Source organism: Arachis duranensis, chromosome 10 (genome assembly GCF_000817695.3).
Source record: "Arachis duranensis cultivar V14167 chromosome 10, aradu.V14167.gnm2.J7QH, whole genome shotgun sequence".
NCBI classification, from domain to species: domain Eukaryota; kingdom Viridiplantae; phylum Streptophyta; class Magnoliopsida; order Fabales; family Fabaceae; genus Arachis; species Arachis duranensis.
Window position 1 is genome coordinate 9,722,529 of NC_029781.3, and position 20,726 is coordinate 9,743,254.

The 20,726-nt window shown below is 29.2% G+C and overlaps 1 long non-coding RNA gene across 1 annotated transcript; it reads right to left on the reverse strand.

The window, feature by feature from the left end:
• Positions 1-15,791: 15,791 nt before the first annotated feature.
• Positions 15,792-16,614, reverse strand: LOC107468981 (uncharacterized). Its single transcript, XR_008003693.1, has 3 exons — positions 16,526-16,614; positions 16,372-16,445; positions 15,792-16,285 (listed from the first exon to the last, which is right to left on the reverse strand). It is a non-coding gene; the product is annotated as an uncharacterized LOC107468981 (long non-coding RNA).
• Between the last annotated feature and the right edge of the window lie 4,112 nt (positions 16,615-20,726).

The following is a 20,726-nucleotide window of genomic DNA, read 5'->3' on the forward strand; positions in this document are numbered from 1 at the left end:
TCTGCACCAAAAAAAAAAAAAAAGAATATGATTGAATCTCAATGATTTAAGAAAGAGGCCTTAATTGATGTTTAAGCAAAAAAGTTGCTTCCTTTTAATTTGTGTATTCATATGTATGGCACTCCTACTAATAATCTTACACTAACAACAAATATTACCATTAAATTCTCAATGCGTAGAGGAAGAAAGCAATGCATGACCCTAGACCAAGTTTAAAAAAATTAGGAGTAAAGTATTATTTTGGTTTGAATAATTGAGTTATATTTTAATTTGATTTTTAATATTTTAAATGTTTTATTTTAATCTTAAAAAATTTTAAATAAATTTAATGTTATTTTACAGTTAAATTTGATACGAATAATTAATATATTTAAGACGCAATATAATATTTGATTTTAATACATAAATAAAAGTTATTTATCAATAATCACTAATATAAAAAAATTTTCGTTAATTATTTGAGTTAAATTTAATAATTTGACAACATTAAAAATACGGTGACAATTTAGTAATATTAATGTAACATGATTTTTTTTTCTTTTATGTGGTTCATCTTTCTCATCAGAGCAATGCTAGAAAATCAAAAGGGTATTAGTAAAAAATAAGCCAAATACCTTTGGGTGAATTCAAAATCTCTGTGAATTAATATATATGGATGTTTCTTCTGCTAAGTATCAGAATGTTTCTTTTTCATACTAAATGGATGTTTTTTTATATATTTTTTAATTTTTTTGTATTGCAAATGTGAATGTCTCTATTTCTTTAAAAATTTCATATTTTTTTTAAATTTTATAAATATTTAATTATTTTTGCTAAAATATAACTGAATATTTCTTTTGTTAAGTATTAGGATGTTTTTTTTCATATTAAATGAATGTTTTTTTTATATTTCTGTAATTGTGTAGTTTACAATCTCTTTAATCATCAAAACGGCACCTAATATCCCAAAACACAGTGAACAACATCTGCAACAAAACTCTAATTACAAACATGTGTGTTGAATACAAAATAAAAACTTCATCATCTACCATCCTTCTCACTAGCATCATAGCACCATCCACCTTCTTAACCTTACATGCGTCCAACACAAGCGCGTTTTAATTAATAGGTCTCCGCAGGCATCACTTTTGCAATTCATTCACAATATTCTCGATGAGTTGGGGCTCATTCCTAGCATGCATAAACCAAGAAACATGAAAGAAAATGATATATTAAGAACTAACGATAGATAGATACTATAAGAAATAAGATACCATTGCTTGCTATTATGGGCTGGACCATGAGCATGGGGTCGGGTTAGGTTGCTCTAACGGATAAGACCTGGGGCTGGCTCTCCTTTAGCGCCGCTAGGGAGACCTTGCGTATTGGAGGTCCATGGCAACAAGCTCGGTGAGGGAAAAGATGGAGGCTGCCGAGTCGTGCACGCTGAAGGTGGTGAGACACGGCATCATTTGTGCAGGTTGGAGGCGGTGGACTTGGAGCAGTGCGAAGGCGCCATCCGCGATGAAGAAGAAGGCTATGCTAAATTAACGTGAGAAAAGAAGAAGGTTTTTATAGGTTTTAATTAGGTTTACTTAATTAATTTTAAATTTTTTAAATTTAAAATTTAAAAAATTTAAAATTAATTATTAATATAAATTAATGTGATTTTGTTTAGTTTTTGGCTGATAACCTTTTGGTTTCGTATACTTTTTCTTTTCATCACTTCCCTTCTTTCTTTTACAATCCTCTTCTTCCTTTCTCATCGTTGCTGACTCTCTTCTTTCGCTGCGGCTTACCGCAACTTCAATAGTTTCCTTTATTTTTTTTCTTCTTCTTTTTGTTTAGATGTATTTTATGTTTATAAAAAAATTAATTTTATTGGGGTAAAAGAGTTTAATTGTTTAATTATGGCGAGTTAAATGATTATTTTATTACGACATATTTAATTGTTTTGATAATAAATTATACTTGTTAGAAAGTATTTAAATCAACATATATAAATAATATAAATATATAATAATTAATTTGATTAATTTTTTATATTCACATATCATATATAGTTATTTTACAATAATATGTGCCGATTTTACTAAGTAACTAACGGTAATTAATCTCTTACTCTTTTGTTATTTAATTGATCAAGTTTTATACTTTAGAATGATCAAATCTTCTAATAACGATTTCATCATCGGATCATATTTCAGTAGAAACAATTTATTTTTAGACCTTTAAAGAGGAACTAATAAATTCTATAATCTATATAATTAATTTCTAAAAAAAATAAAATAATTAATTATTAATATTACCAAATCAATAAAGTGAACTTCAATTGTTGAGCGAATTCAATTTCATGGTTTCCAAACAACAACATTATGCATATGTGAACAACAGAATAAGTTTTTACACGATGTTTAATTGGAGAGAATATAAGTAAAAAGAAAATAAATAAATAAAATAAATAAATAATGATATTTTTTATTTAATATTTTTTATTTTTTTATTAATTTTTTTCCTAATCCAAATCAAATATTAATGATTTGTGTTTTTTTTTGGGTCAAATGATTTGCGTTATACAGCATTGCATCCATTTCTCAGATAATTTGATTGAATTTTTTTTTCGCATTACTCATATTTTTATTGAATACCAATGTCACAAAGGTTCAAGTTTATGTGTCTCCGACAAGATGCTGTTTAATTTGCTATAATGTCTAAGATGGGTAATATATATTCTATTTATGTGTATCTAATTTGAATCAATTTGTTTAGATAGGATTGTCTACTTAACCTGCTGCGGATAGGGTAGGATAGGGTGTTAGTTTGTCCTTACTCTATTTGCACTTCTAATATATTATATAATATATATGTAAAAGTTATGTATGTAGTAAAAAAAGTGAGTGTTAAACTCATAATCTTTTTCTCATAAAAACTTAAAATAACTACTAAGTTAGTTAATGATCATATTATTTGTAATTTTATATTAGATTTTTTTAAGATTTTATTACTTTTAATTTTAATTTAAACTTAATTTTTTATTTTCTGTTTTATTAATATGTAAAAAATTTGGAATGGTTGAATGTTATATTTACTTTAAAAATTTATATTTTTTTGTGAAAAAAGGTCGGGTAGAGTTGAGAAATTTTCAACTCGCGGATAAAATAGGATAAAATTTTAAAAAAAATTTTAACTTACAAAATTAAAATAAAATCCAAATCCTACCCTACTCTACCCATTGCGAGTCCTAATAATATCTCACAACTCACAACCAAACCAAGTAAAATTAAGTACCGACTTTTATTGTGTATCTTGATTAAGATGCTGCATTGCAAAGGAAGGTCTATCTGCTTTTGCATTTTTCATTATTCGTTTATATGTTTATAGTTCTTTTAATATTTTTTAAAAAATTTATGGGAAAATTAGTTATATTTTAACAACTTATATTAATGTACATTTTAAACTTTTGAATTACTGTCCATGCTGATTTATAAAGAAAACATGTAACAAACGAATTTAAATTGACATAAAAATTTATAAAAAAAAACTAAAATATATATAATTTCAAATCTAACTATACTTTAAATTATTCAATAGTATAACATTAAATTAAGGGTAATTCATCTTTATAAAATACATAGAATTTTAAATTATGTAAATGCCCTAAATTAGAATTAATTACGTGCTCTATTCTAAATACGTCTATATAAATTGAATAAGAAAAATTCGATTTTATTTATTTACATGTAATTCGAATCAAATAAATTTAAATTATATCATAAAATATAATAAATTAAATTGAATCGATTCGATTTATTAAGGGAGAAGCAAGATAAAAATGAGACAATACTAAATAGAATCAAATTTTTTCAAATTTCAAAAATATATCAAAACAAATTACATCAATTTACTACAAGTGAAATTCTTTCCTTATGACCTTATGGTATGGTATATATATATATATACATATACATTTGTTGTAATTTAATAACAAATTCTCAGTACCTTTTGTCCTCTGTCTTCTTTTTAATTAAATTCCACATCTACAAGTTAAGTTACCGCTACAACTTTCAACTGTTGTATTAATGGCTCGCGTACTTCCGTTCCATAACTCCGTAAATGAGAATTTAGTCGTTTAATTTCAATAAACTGTTATTCTGTTAGTATAAAATAAATTTGTATTTAATAAAAAATAATTATATTTTAAACTAATTGTGTAAACAATTATCCCAATTGTAATTAAATAATTACATATATAAAACATTTTATAATATCGATGCATAAAAATTAAATTCAATAAATAATGTTTTGTACTTGTATTAATGGCACAAGTTAGTAGTTAGGTACGTTATTTCAATTACTAGTAAACATTGAAATTAATTTTTAAGAAATTTTAAAATAGATATTTTAATTTTTAATAAATTTTTATTATTTTAAATTTTGTAAAATTATTTTTGTCAAATAAATAAAATTTATATTTTCAATAAAATTTTAATATTCATGTTAGAGAATTTTAAAAATTAAATCATGAAAAATTATTATGAGATCTTTACAAAGAAACAAATTAATCTCAAAAAGTAATAGAATAATAAATATTTAGAAAATTAAAATATTTGATTTAAAAATCTTAGGAGATTAATTTAATGTTTACTCTTCATTCTTTTTTAGATTAATGGTCAAATTAGTTATTAAAAAATGGAGATTTTTTAATTTTTTTTTTAAATTTATCCATCAAATTAGTCTTTTAAAAATGATAAACTAATTAATTTTGTTTTATGGTCACTTTATTAATAATTTTTGTCAACAACTGATAATATAAAATATTAATTGACAATATACATAATTTTTAACATATCTAATTAAATATTGACTAAATATTTATAAAATTTTATTAGTTTAGTCTATTTTTCTAGTTACATAAACTCTACTTTTAATATAACCTAACAATTAAATTAATATATTTTTATAAATATATTATTCAATGCCTAACGTTAAATTATATGTGTTAGGTCTCATATGTTGTAAGTTAACACTGGTATATGTATCTGTGCCATGCATAAAAAATATTTATTTATAAATATTTTTTTAAATTATCATGAATATGTTTTTGTTTTTATAAAATAATTTTATATTTTTGTCATTTATACAAATACCAAACAATAATAATAATAATAATAATAATAATAATAATAATAATAATAATAATAATAATGTCTTATATGTGTTATAAAAATTATTTTGAGTATAACAACTGTTACCTGACTCATAGAAACCAGTTAACTAAAGAAAGAAGAGAATCACTAAAAATTAGGAGTAGAATCTTTTCTGTTTTGATAGTTAGTTAGAAGTCAGCTAATGTGGCACTTATTTATGTATCTATATAAGAAGGATAACTCTAATAGTGCAATTGAGTTCTGCCATTTAATATACCTAAGTTCCTTATCTTCACTCCCTTCTTCTTTTACAATTTTTTACACGCTCTTGCTACAAACACTGCACCTTTATCATGGTGCGGTGAGTGTGGACTCTAATAGAGTAGCGTGGGTTCAAGAAAAGAGTTGAGAGAGAAGAACGACTTGGTCACTGTGTCTCACTACAATCTAGAGATTTCAGTGTCTGAATCGTGCACATCTAGCACTGATTTGGAGTATCAATGGCAGAACCTAATCGTAGCAATCAAGATTTACCTGATGCAACAACCATCGATCTACAGAGCATCGCTCACTTCCTTAATCACATCACTGCACTGCAAACTCAATTGAGTCGAGGTAACAATCCAATTCCTGCCCCTTTTTCGAATTCGGCACAAGAATCGTCAAACCCTTACTATCTTCATCCTTCTGAGAATTCTGGAGTATCGATTACGAATGTGATCTTGAATGGAAAGAATTATGGATCTTGGAGGAGAGCAATGGTATTGGCGTTGGAATCGAAGAACAAATTTGGTTTCGTGGATGGAACGATAACCAAACCAGAAAAATGCGATAGCTTGTTTGAACCCTGGAAAAGGTGTAATACATACGTAGTGTCTTGGCTTAATCTTTCTCTGGAGTCAAGCATCTCTCAATCTGTGATATGGAACAATGTTGCCCATGATATTTGGAACGAACTTGAGCACCGATACCACCAGGGTGATAGGTACCGAGTAGCTGAGCTTCAAGAAGAATTGTATGCCATAAGACAAGGCGAAGTTGATGTAACTTCATATTACACAAAATTAAAGACAATTTGGAAAGAGCTGGATAATTTCAGAAGCATTCCAATGTGCCATTGTGGCGTAACCTGTAATTGTGGATTAGGAGTAATTAGGAGTCACAGGTCTGAAGATCAAATAACCAGGTTTTTGAGAGGATTAAATGATCAATATTCTGCTGTGAGATCACAAGTGATGATGATGAATCCTCTTCCTAGCTTGAACGATGTATTTGCAATGCTCACCCAACAAGAAAGACAATTCCAAAGTGAATTGCTCTCCCCACAGATCGTGAACAATTCTACTCCTTCCTTGAACTTTGTGGAATCTGGACAAAACAGAGGGAGAGGAAGAGGTAGAGGAGGAAGAAATCAAAGCGGAAGAGGACAAAGTAGAAAGGTGCAATGTGCACATTGTGGGAAGCTAGGACACAACATTGAATCATGCTACAAGAAGCATGGTTATCCTCCACACTTGAAGCAAAGGATTAGTGGAGAAACTGCTGTAAACTACATGACAACAGCAGCAACTGAGGAAGACAATGAGAAACTCAGTAGCCAACTGGTCGGAGGTAAGGCTGTCAATTCTGAATTTACTGCAGAGCAAAAACAAGCTTTATTAGCACTCTTGGGCAATTATGAGCTAAAGCCTATTCAAAGCACTGACCAAATTGTGACACAATCACAGTCACCACCTCATCAAGGTAATTTGGTACATATTTTTCAATTCAAAACAAGTGTTAAGACACTAACAATTTCAAACAATAAGTGCACAGCATGGGTAATTGATACTGGGGCTACAGACCATGTATCATACTCCCTTGATGATTTTCAAACATATCACAAAATTGATCCAATTGTAGTGCGGCTGCCAGATGGCACTATTACATTCAGCAACACAATTGGAACAATACATTTTTCAAAAAAACTATATTTTACAAATGCATTATACATACCTTCTTTCAACTACAAGCTAGTTTCGGTTTCCAAACTCACGGCCAAATTGCATTGCCAAATGATTTTTAATGATAAACTTTGTGAGATTCAGGACTGCAGTTCCATGAGGATGATTGGCAAAGCTGAATCTGATGGAGGCCTTTATACACTGAAAGCTGAAGCGAGGAATCTGCAATTTGGCACAAGCATTAACACATCATGCATCATGAATATACAAGGCATAAGAGATAAGGACTTATGGCATTATCGACTAGGACATCTATCATGTAGTGGTTTAATTGACATGAAAAAACATTATAATTTCATTACCTATGACACTGATGAGAATCCTTGTCATGCATGTCACTTGGCAAAGCAAAAGTTGTTGCCATTTAGCTTAAGCACTACCAAATCACAGCATTGTTTGGATATGATACATGTAGATATATGGGGACCTCTTTCCATTCCTTCAATAAATGAACACAAATATTTTCTTATTATAGTAGACGATAAGTCAAGATTTACTTGGGTGTACTTTATGAAATCAAAATCTGAAGCCACTTGTTTGTTAAAGAATTTTGTTTTGTTTGCAAAAACTCAGTTTCATAAACAAATCAAAATTATTAGAAGTGATAATGGTGCAGAATTTTTAATGCAGTCATTTTATAATGAAACTGGGATACTACATCAACGTTCATGTGTCGAAACTCCCCAACAAAATGGGATTGTTGAAAGAAAGCACCAACACATTCTAGGAGTGACACGGGCACTTCTATTTCATTCAAATGTGCCAAAATATTTCTGGAATCTTGCAGTAGCACATGCTGTGCACATCATAAACCAAATTTTATCAAAGTTTTTAAACCATCTGTCACCCTATTATGTGTTGCATAACTCACTTCCAATAATTACTGACCTTAAAATTTTTGGTTGTTTGGTTTTTGCTAACACAATCAGTTTAGGTAGAACTAAATTAGATCCACGGGCTAGGAGATGCGTTTTTCTTGGTTTTAAGGAAGGAACCAAAGGCTTCCTTTTGATGGATATGACTTCAAGAGAGATATTTGTGTCTCAGAATGTAATATTTTATGAAAACCATTTTCCCTTTTCTAATCAAAACTCGAACACTTGCTCTAATTCATCTATTCCTCATTCTGCATCTAGCAACAGTCAACATCCACTCATACATGATCCTTTCACATATGACGTATGTACTATCCCTGCATCCATTTTTACTGCACCTACACCAGCACCCACTAACACTCAAGCAGTGACAAATGACATTAATAATTCACTTGAACATGTATCATTACATGAGAATCCCTCAGGACACGAGACAAACACAATTAGTTATACATCACAAGATTTCATTCCATCAACACAGCATGCATCTCAAACAGCACAAAACACTGAACAAAATTTGATTCCAAGAAGATCCACCAGAGAAAGAAAGACACCTAAATACCTGGAAAGCTATCAGTGTATAAGCACCACAACAGATTCCAGTTCAGATTCAAGGTATCCAATCTCACATTTTTTGTCTTATAGTGCACTTTCTTCAAATCATAAATCCTTCTCCCTAACCATCTCCACTGATAAAGAACCCAAGTACTTCGAAGAAGCAATAAAACATAATTGTTGGAGAAGCTCTATTAAAGAGGAACTCGATGCTCTTCAGAAACTGAAGACTTGGCGGCTCACTGCTCTTCCAATTGGAAAGAGGGCAATCGGTTGTAAGTGGGTGTTTAAGCTGAAACACAATCCTGATGGCACCATTGAAAGATACAAGGCACGGCTGGTGGCTAAAGGCTTCACACAAGTGCCAGGCATTGACTACCTTAACACCTTCAGTCCCGTTTTAAAGCTCAACACCTTAAGAATTGTGTTAGCTCTTGCTGTGGCCAAGGGCTGGTTTCTCAAACAGGTTGATGTCAATACGGCCTTCTTACATGGTGATCTTGAGGAAGAAGTCTACATGCAAGCCCCTCCTGGTTTGAATACACCCCGGGTTTGGTCTGCAAGTTGGAGAAGTCCCTCTATGACTTCAAACAAGCCAGTCGCCAATGGAACAACAAACTGAAGACAATTCTGTTGGATTCTGGTTATTCTCAATCAAAGTCTAATCATAGTTTGTTTACCAAGTCTCAACTGAGTGGCTTCACTGCCTTGCTGATTTATGTTGATGACGTTGTGATAGCTGGCGATGACATGACTGAAGTTAACTTCATCAAGTCATTGTTAGATACAAAATTCAGCATAAAGGACATTGGTGACTTGAAATACTTCCTAGGCATGGAGGTTGCTCGAGGCAAGGATGGCCTGGCTTTGTACCAAAGAAAGTATGCACTAGATATCTTGAGAGACCATCAACTTGAGGACTACAAACCAGCTTCCACACCGATGGATTACTCTTCAAAATTGACAAAAGATGGGGGAGAACCACTGCCCTCCAATACTGAGTATCGAAAGCTCATTGGCCGGTTACTCTATTTAGCTAATACTCGACTCGAAATCAGTTTTGCTATTGGCAAATTAAGTCAGTTTCTTGAAGCACCAACCGATGTGCACTTCAAGGCAGCGATCTAAATTCTCAAATACATCAAAGGAGCCCCAGCTAATGGTCTATTCTTCCCTGCAAGCATAGACATCACAGTCACAGGATTCTCAGATTCAAATTGGGCAGCTTGCCCAGACACTAGAAGATCCACTATTGCCTATTGTTTCTATGTTGGAAGTTCCATTGTATCATGGAAAAGTAAAAAACAGACAACTGTAGCTGCCTCTTCCGCAGAAGCTGAGTATCGGGCACTTGCATCAGCTACTCGAGAAGCCATATGGATAAAGAAGATCCTGTTGGATTTACAACTAGAATTACAGCAACCAGTTAGCATTTATTGCGATAGCCAGGCAGCAATTCACATCGCCTCTAATCCAGTGTTTCATGAAAGAACAAAGCACATTGAAGTCGATTGTCACATAGTAAGAGACAAGGTGCTCGAGAAAGTCATTCATCTTTTGCCAATTTCCACTCGTGAACAAGTTGCAGACTTATTGACCAAACCTCTTAATCCAGGAACCTTCTCTGCCCTTATTGGCAAGTTAGGCCTGAAAAATATTTTCACTCCTAACTTGAGGGAGGGTGTTACCTAACTCATAGAAAACCAGTTAACCAAAAAAAAGAAGAGAATCACTAAAAATTAGGAGTAGAATCTTTTCTGTTTTGATAGTTAGTTAGAAGCTAGCTAATGTGGCACTTATCTATATATCTATATAAGAAGGATAACTCTAATAGTGTAGTTGAGTTCTGCCATTTAATATACCTAAGTTCCTTATCTTCACTCCCCTCTTCTTTTACAATTTTTCACACGTTCTTACTACAAACACTGCACCTTTATCAACAACAATTCAATTCATGTGTGTTTTATTCAATAATTATTCTATTCTATTTTCTTTGGTTATTCATAATCACAATGGGAAGGTATTTTATTTGTAATTTTTTATAAAATAAATTTTTTAAAAATATTTAATATTATTAAAAATATTCTTTTTTTAATAGTTATACGTTTTCAAAATATCCATACATAGATAGAGAAAAAATAAAGAACATCAAAATAAAATCATACAAAATACGTTACGAAATAAAATCTGAAAATAACTCCAAAATAAACTAATCATGAGATTAATATATTTATGCCTTAAGACGAGTCTATGCATTTAATTATAATATTTTTAAAATTTAAAAAATAATTAATTAATGATATAATAATTTAATTTTTTAATTTAATAACAAATGATTATGTATGATTTTATTATAATTTATATTTAGTGTACTTAGTAATAAATTAAAATATTACATTTCTCCTAATAATATAATCAAATACATTCTTATTACCATTGATTTAAAACATTATTATACATATTCTAATTTTAATAATATATAAATGTTCTTTTCTCATAATCATATAGTAATATGCACGTTCCTTCCATAAGTGTAATGCTTTTAAGATTAGAAAAAAAATTATTAATTATTGATATAATAAAGAATATCAAAATAAAATCATATCTAATATATCAAAAAATAAAATCTCGAAGTAACTAACTTAAACAAACTAATCACAAAATTTTTAACAATAAAAAATTTAAAATATTATTCTATTCTCAAAATTTAATTTATTATTAATACACGAATTTAAATTTTAATAATATATAAATATTATCTTTTTTATAATCATATATTAATATCTATGTTCCTTCTGTAAGTACAGTATTTTTAAGAATAAAAAAATATTAATTAATGATATAATAAAAAAATATTTAAAATAAAATCATATCCAATATATTAGGGAATAAAATCTCAAAATAATTACCTAAAATAAATTAATCACAAAATTTTTAACAATAAAAAAATTAAATATATTTTATTCTCAAAATTTAATTTACACACTATGTGTTTAATATACTAATCCCCTTAGAGTATATGCATTTAACTATAATACTGTTAAAATTAAAAAATAAATTATTAATTAATGATATAATTATTTATTCTCTAGTTTAAGAACGAACAAATAATTATATATAATTGTAGTATAATTTTCATAATTTACGTCTAATATAATTAGTCATAAATTAAAATATTATCTTTTTTCTAATAATATAATCATATATATTCTCACTATGAATTGATTTAAAACATTAATACACATTTTAATTTTAATAATATAAATATTATCTTTCTCATAATAATATATTTATATCTACGTTTATTAATATTAGTTATTAAGATTATATAATATATTAATATACGTAAAGTATTATGCAAAATACGTATTTAAAAATATTATTTTTCTTATACATGTTTATTATTATTAACAAAAAATATTATTATTATTTTAAATAATTTTTTTTTAATTATTTATAGATTAAAAGTATATCAAAATTATATGACATATTATCATATTAGTAGCATTTTTTACTAAATTATTTGGATATTTTACTGATAAAATAAATTCATAAATAATAAAAAATAAAATTTAAAATTAATAAATTAAATATTATATATCTAAATTAAACAGACTTAACTAATAAAGTGAGATTAACTTTTAAACTTTTTTAAAATTAAACTAATCAAATCTTAATATTAGAATTAAATTATTTAAATAATATTTATGATATTTAATTCTAATCTTTAAATTCATATACATTTGAATATTTTTGTAATGATAACCAACAAAAATAATTTGACGAGATTGAATATGTAAAATTCATGTAAATTTAGACCACTCTCTTTTTAAATTAGCTTCATTATTTGTTACCATATAATGTGACAAGACAAGAATAACCACATTTAGCTCATTAGTAAATTCAACTTCTCTATAAAAGATAACTTCATTCACATATTTTATTAGATTGGTTATAATATATAAGATCTAACCATCTTTTAGCAAAATAAAATTTACTATATTATATTAAATTTTTACAATTATATAATTAACACCTGAATCAACAAAACAATTTCGAAAAGGAACATGATCGATGTAATGCTTTATAAATGATTGCAGTAACTGATAATTCTGCTGCAAGGATAAAAGAACACTCATTATATAGTTAAAAAAAGAAAAGTAAGATTGGATTTATAAAAATTGGCAAAATTTTAATTTATACCTTAAAAAAAATCAATTTTGATAAAAAAAACAAAGAATGCATTATTATATTATGAAATAATTATAAAAAAATTAAAAAATAAAACAAAAAATTTTGGTTCCAGAACTTACTCTCATGAGCGTAAATGAAACACTCTATATATAATACTCAAAGAACACATAAAATAGAGTAATTCATATATATATATTTCTTTCCTTCTTTCTTTCTTTTACAGTGAGTGTGGATAAGTTGTGTTGTGTGTGTGTTTGCCGTGGGTATGGGATGAGTGCGGTGAGGTAAGTGTAGTGTTAGAGTTTGGGAGTGGTCTGACTTAGTTTAGGTATTTTTATTAAAAATAGGATTATTAATAGTATAATTTTATAAAATAATTAAAAGAATAAAATAATAATAAAAAACTAAATTAAATATAAAATTTTTATCTTAAAAATATCTTTTAATTATAATTTGTAAATTATTTTCATTCAAATGCTAATTTAACAAAGTTAAAAATTTAGATATTAAAATTAAGACATAAAAATATTTATTATTTTTTATAAAAATATAATCTTAATTAAATATAATAGATCATAAATAATTTATCAATAACTTTTTAAAATTTGGAATTTTACACCTAGTTAAAAGGTCTATTACATCTAGAATTTTAAAAATACAAAGTGTTATATTATCTAAAAAAACTATCAAAATAAATTGATACCAACAATTTTAATATAAATTATACATCTCTTACCTATTAAGTGCGATGCGAGTCTTTTCTTTTTTCTTAGAGTATTTCTTTGTATGGTTCAAAGCAAAATAAATTTATCAGAATTGAGAAGTTTTCAACTGAATACAAAATGGTATCTTTTCTAAAGTAATTTCTGTATTCATATCTAGTTAGCTTGAACATAATATTATTTTAATCTATGCCAAAGTTGTTAATAACATAAACATTTTCTTGAGATATCATTTTCTTAAATAGGGATGCTTCTAGACTTTTTATTGTGCATTGTATATGAGAATCTTTATAAAATAATATCACAGTAAAAAATTAAAAATAATAAAAAATAACAAATTAATTTTAAAATGATATACAATTTTATATTACATCTTCATCAAATAAAATTATTTTGATTGAAATTTTTTTGTGTACGTATTTTAAATTGTTTGACACTTTATAATTGAATTATTCTAACTTTAGGTTTCCAAATTTTATGCTGAGATCAGATGTTGGCTTGAGATTCTTAATAAAATCATACATACAAAGAAATTAAGATAAAATTAAAGGATAAAAGAATATAAGTAAAAATCTAATTAAAAAATTACATTTAATGTTATTTTAAACTCAAGGTTAGAACATAACCTACTAGCCATAACAATTGTTAAGAAAAATATAAACCTCAAACATAAAATTTTACAATCACATAATATATTAAGGAAAATATATATAGTATATGATTAATCTACTCTAAATTAGAAATAGAAATATTCAATTAATGCTAAATTAATTTGATTGTCTATTTAAGAACAAATCATTATAATTATGTGTCTTTGATTCCTAAAATTAAAAATATACTATTTCTTTTTAATTAATAGTTTTTTTATTTATGTATACGTATATATTAATTATTTAATTAATAGTTTCCTTATTTATGTATACGTATATAATATATAAGTTATTCTAGTCTTTAGACACATAAATTAGAGTCATTCTCGTAACGACAACCAACTGAAACAATGTCATTAGTTTGATCATTTAGAATCTGTACAAATACATACCATCCTTTTATTAAACAAGCTTTATCATTCGCTATCTACGTAATGTGGCAAGGTATAAAATAGCCACATTGAAAAACTAAATTAACCTTTATTTCCATCAATGGCATTGTATTGATGCACCAGAAGGCCAGTAATTTATGAAAAAATCACAATATGTTATAAAAATATTTTTAAGACAAAGTTTAAAAGAAAAAAAATTAAATACATATAGTACCAATATTTGAAATTGCATCTTCAAACTTGCCACAATTCTAGCAAAATTGAACCTAAATTAAGAAAATTCAATCTCATTATATGCTTCACTTCAAAGATTATCGGGCAAACGTAGAAAGCATGGAGGGATGGAATTTAAACTTCGCCTATAAAGCTCCTTAGAAGCAACTGCTCAATCAAAGATCGAACTCCTCCTAAGAAAATTAACTATACCCACATTCCATTAGGTCCACTTCGTTGAACTCTTACATCCATGTAATTAGAACCCAAATTAATGAATACAACTCGAGATGGTATTTGATGAATGTGGTGCATTAAAAACGATTGTGGCAAAAGATAATTGTGTTGTAATGTTAGATGAAAAGAATAAGTTTGAGTAAGAATAATTATTAAATTATCAAAAGAATAATAATAATAGAATGATTACATAAAAAATTAGGTTTAATTACTCTACAAGTCTCTATAGTTTTATCGAATTTTCAATTAGGTCCCTATAGTTTTTTTTTTTCAATTGGGTCCTTATATATATTTTTTTTTCAATTTAGTCCTTGTTAACGTTAAACGTCAAGAAAATGTTAGTGAATTGTGAAATTATTTGTATACCCTTAGGGGCCCAATTGAAAAGAAAAAAAAAGTATAGAGACCTAATTAAAAATTTAGTGAAACTATAAATATTCAATAAAAGGTATTCTTATATAATCCCTATTCAATAATTCTACGCCATAAAAGATATTCCTATAATTTTTTTTATTTTGTCACTATCATTATTTTACTTATTTATATACAAATTATACCAAATATATATATTTTTTACTTTTAAAATACCTTATCTTAAGCACATTAAAAAAAGGAACGGATATAACAATATGTTAATGGAAATATGTTACATAACAAGTTTCAGCAAACATTGATAATTCCTATTTTCAGAAGGCAATTATGCCACACCTTAAGCTGAAAGCAGCGTCCCAAATGCATTTGTATATAATGATCAAGCATAAAGGTTAACCTGAATTTAATCTGGCAAAAAGAATAAATCTCTTCACAACCCAACAAATCCCTACTAAAAAACAGTACAAGTGATCGTTTAACAAACAATGGTTGCAACTTCCTTTCGGTTTATACTCTCACCTCATACATGCAAACATTTCAGTGGTGTGAGTTAGAATGATTGTTATGACAATTTTAGAGTTTACGATTACTAGCCAAAAATTCTACCAGCGCCTGATTCACCCTGCTGCAACTCCTTACAGCGCTGCTCCTCTAAAGGATCCGGACTCTTTAATACTCTCTGCATCTGCCTGTTTGCATAATAAAGCATAGGCATCAAATGAATGATGATTATCAATGGTAACCAAAACTTGACAAGTATTTTACAGTGACTGGAATTGCCTACTATAATCATCTTTGGGGCAGCCACAATAAGATTGCAAAACTAGTTTCTTATGAGGGCAAAATATCTGTCTTGAGCAAGAAAGGTTGACATAAATTCTTTACTCTTGGAAAGAGGAACTTCATGAAACTATTCATGATTGAGAGCAGCTTCAGCCGTGATCCGCTGCACATAAAAACAGGTTTTTTATTCATGTTTTATAATACTTTAGAAACAATGTGATAGCCAATAGTCCAATTGTCAATACAAACAGAAAAGTTCAGAAATAAGACAAATCACCAAGAATAGCCAGATAGCCAGACCAGAACCACCCAAAGTTAGAAGTCTGGGAAAATAGTAACAAAACATAAGAACAACGTAATCAAACAAACAATGTCTTAAATAAAAGAAATAAAAAGTACTCACTGGTACTTAACAAAATTGACCTTGACTCCAGGTAATTTTGAGAACCCGGGCCAAATTGTTTCACTTGGTGTGCCAAAAATCTTAAAAATCTACTAAAAAAAGGAGAAAAAATATCATTGGACTAACAACCACATTTAGGCCCAAGTTACACAAGGGATAAGAAGTTAAAAGGAAAGAAAAATACAAGAGTGAGAATAACCTGCTACATTAGAAAAATGACATCTAATATATACCTTATCAAGCTGATCAAATTCTCTCTTCCCCTTGAATAGTGGTTCTTTGGATAAAAGCCACGGGAGCACGACATTTTGAGGGAGTGTGACGGGAGCCACAGGAGCGTGAGGCACGGCGAGGGAGCGTGATGGAAGCCACGGGAGTGCCATAGAGCAAAGCAGAGCAGACACACGAATAGCGCAAAGCAGTGCAGCGCAGACTAAGGACGACAGACGTCGACAATGACGGAACCTCATGCCTCCAAGGATGACGACGACGACGATGCAAATGGAGGAACGGAGGAGAAACGTCACTAATTTCAGAGGACAACCGCTGGGTATGGTTCTTTAATTTTGGGACAAAATGTCAAGGCTGTTTTGATATTTTGTAAAAATAAGGATGGGTTTAATTAGTTATTTTAATTTAATTATGAGAATCTTTGATTTTTGAACAGAATATTCTGTTATCTTAAACGGTTTTGTCACGACAGGGACTAAATTGAAAAAAAATTTAACGTTTAAGGACCTAATTGAAAAGAAAAAAAAGTATAGGGACCTAATTAAAAATTTGATGAAACTATAGGGACCTTCATAGTAATTAAACCTAAAAAATATCATAAAAAATTATAATTTGTACCTCAAAAGGATCAACATCGATGAAAAGTGAAGAATACATTCTTAAGAAGTAGTCAAAGAAGAATAACAAATTAAAAATTAAACAAAATGCTTTGACTCTCAAACTTAGATTCACAAACCACAAAAGAAATACTATATATAATCTTCAGTAGTACGGAATTAGTTATAAAAATTAATTATTGATATTAATATCAATTTGCCACTAATTAATATGCACGTGCATTATAGAGCATTTTAACAAATCTATTTATGTCAGTATCATATTTATGACAATTAGAATTATAAATTTATGTTTAATTTTTTATTATTGATATCAATATCAACTTGTCACCAATTATGTATCAGTAAAAGCTATATTATTATAATTGACAATTAGAATGATTAATAATTAATATAATTAGAATGATTAAAAATATTAATAATTGATAATGAGTTTAATTATGCATTAAATACTTATTTTCATATATAATTATAAAAAAGATACTTTCCTAAAATAAGTTGAGGAGAGAGAAGTATGCACACTGGCACTAGAATGTGTCACGTCAGCATTTTTGGCGCCAGAATGCTACCCATTGTAGAACAATATAATGATAATGATGATTTCATATCATCACAGAAATTGTTAATGACAAGGTAGACAAATCGCATCTTGACTTGTAGAAACGCATAATTTTGCATTTTCTGTATCTCCCATTCGTGCTGATTATACATCTTGAGTTGTACCATGCTGCTTCGTGCGGAATCGCCGTGCAAAAATGCAGAATTGTGGAATACGATGTTGTATTCATGAAGAAGCTTTTTGCTTGACCCTAATTGCAACCTAACCCAACCCAAAAGGCTAATTCTAAGTAGAAGAACATGGAAGATGGAACCTTAGTAGTAAATTTTCTATTCTCTCATCCTCTCTCACTTTTACAATTTATCTCCATGGTCAAAATTTTCAAATTTTCACCTCTCTCAAGTCTCAATCTCTGACTTTATTCCTCTAAAATTCGAATTTTGTGCGACCAAAATCTCCAATTTGGAGTATCGCCATGAGGCTTGCTGTCGATGCTGTCAAATTGAAATGATGGTGGCTGGACAACATGATCGTGACTTTGCGAGTGTGACGGTATTTGACTCTCTAGCTCTTTGGCTCTGTGACTACAAGTTTCTCTATGTCTCTAACTCTCCGCAATAGTGTGACGCATTTTTGCCTTTCTGGTTTCTAGTTCCCTATTGTTATTCTCCTCCCCATTACTGCAATTTCAGGTAAGACCTCCCCTTTCTCTTCTTTAATGTTCAATCTGTTGTACTTGTGCTATATTATTTTTTCTTTATTTTGTTCTAAATATGCATATGAATTATGATGTATTATTGATGATTTATCTGAGTTTTGAGTTATGAATTTATTGAATTTTTTAGTTGAATTCAATTTGTTATGATTGAATTAATTCTGGTGAGATTGTGTTATAAATTCATTTTTTTGTTTAATTTATTAATTGTGTTGATATTGATTTATAAATCCAATTTGTTGCACTTGTGATGTATTGAGGTTTTGTTCTGAGTTATTAATATGTATGATTGGATCTACTCAGTTGAATTGAATTTATTTATTAAATTTTTTAATTAAATTTTACTAAGTTATATTGTAACATCCTACTACACAGAGCTTTACACTTAAGCCGTAAAACAGAGGTGGTGTGGTATTATGACCTCTAAAATAAAATATATATACATAATAACAGTTGAAGGAATTTAATAGTCGAGGAGCCTTGAAGGAAAGCTTAAGCAAAATCATGAAAAGAAAAGCGCAACGCTCACGTAACAGAAACTTGCGTACAAAGAAATTAAAGATACATATATGTAATAGGAGCAGAGTGTCAAAAGATACAGAATATCAATCTCCAGGCTCAACTTGCAAAGCTAAGGTCAGCCGGAGAATATCGCATATATAAGTATACATATACATCCCAAAAGTAATCAAAATACATGACATAGACTCTTATATCTCCATGAAACCTCTAAGAGGAACAAAAGTAAAGCATATTCAAAGGAGAAGTTTATACACATATCTATATACACAGCCAAAAAACAAAGGACAACATCCCATCTTCGCTTACTAAAGGAAACTCCAAACGCCTAGCGAGGTGCCTCTCGACCTGCATCTGAAAACGACAACATATGTATGGAATGAGAATCGGGGGTTCTCAGCATGGTAATAGTGCCAACATACATAATATATAAGGTCCCGAAAAAGCCAGAGGCGATCTTAGAACTTCGACACTCAGATTTAGAGTTTAGAGTTATAATTTAAAACCATAAACAAGGTAAGTTATCTAAGGCACTTAGGTTCTAACCCAATTCTAACTTAAACCCTGAATTCTTACTTTCTTCCATCCCTCCAAAACACCAATGGAACTACCCTTGTCACTCCTTTGCTAGACACAAGTTATCTTAGTTGTACAGACAAATAATACAGACAAAAAAAAAATAGAGATAGATTTCAGTTACAACAAACATAACATATAACAGTTAAGTATAGATTATCAAGTAGGCAATCCCAAATAATGCAAACTCAAACAAAATAGACAAATTCATATGATGTATGCCTGCCCTATGGCTGATGAGTCTCATTTGTCGATTATAAAGCCAAACCCGACATGTTCGGTAGCTAATCCTGGACAGTCTCTCCGTGCGCGCATCCTCAAGAGTCTATGCATAACTTTTACAATAAATCATCAAATTCAGCTTATATGGGGAATTTCTGGGGAGTTAAAGTGTCTGGCCACATCTTGCGACGTAAAATCAACAGAGTGTCGAGTCTCCACCTGGAGCAAGTGGTGGCTAGCCACTGCATCTACCCAGGAAAACTCGTATCTCAGATAAAAAGAAGTGCGCAAACCAAAATAATAATTCAGATTCAATTATTCAATATAATCCTAGCTATTATTCATCACATATTCAGCGTTTCAGTATTTCTCAATCATAATTCTCCACTTCACAATCTCTCTTCACCACTAAGTCAACACTCTCTCAAGGTTCACCCCTCTCACTATGAGTAGAAACTAAATTTGAAGCTAAAAAATGTAACTATAGAGGTCTTGAAATCACAAAAAAATCCACGTTTCTCAAAAAGAGGATTTCACGTACGCATGCCATATTTCTGTATATGCGGGGGTGTTATTTTCCCCACTCGCGTACGCGACCAATGCCTCGTACGCAAGCCCCTTAGACAGAGGAGATGTCTCGCGTGCGTTGCCCTTGCTAACTTATGCAAACCTAAAAAATCCCTCTCGCGTATGCATGCACACACTCGCATATGCAAGACGTTTGGACAGAGCTGAACATCTACGTCGCGTGTGTGTTCGTGT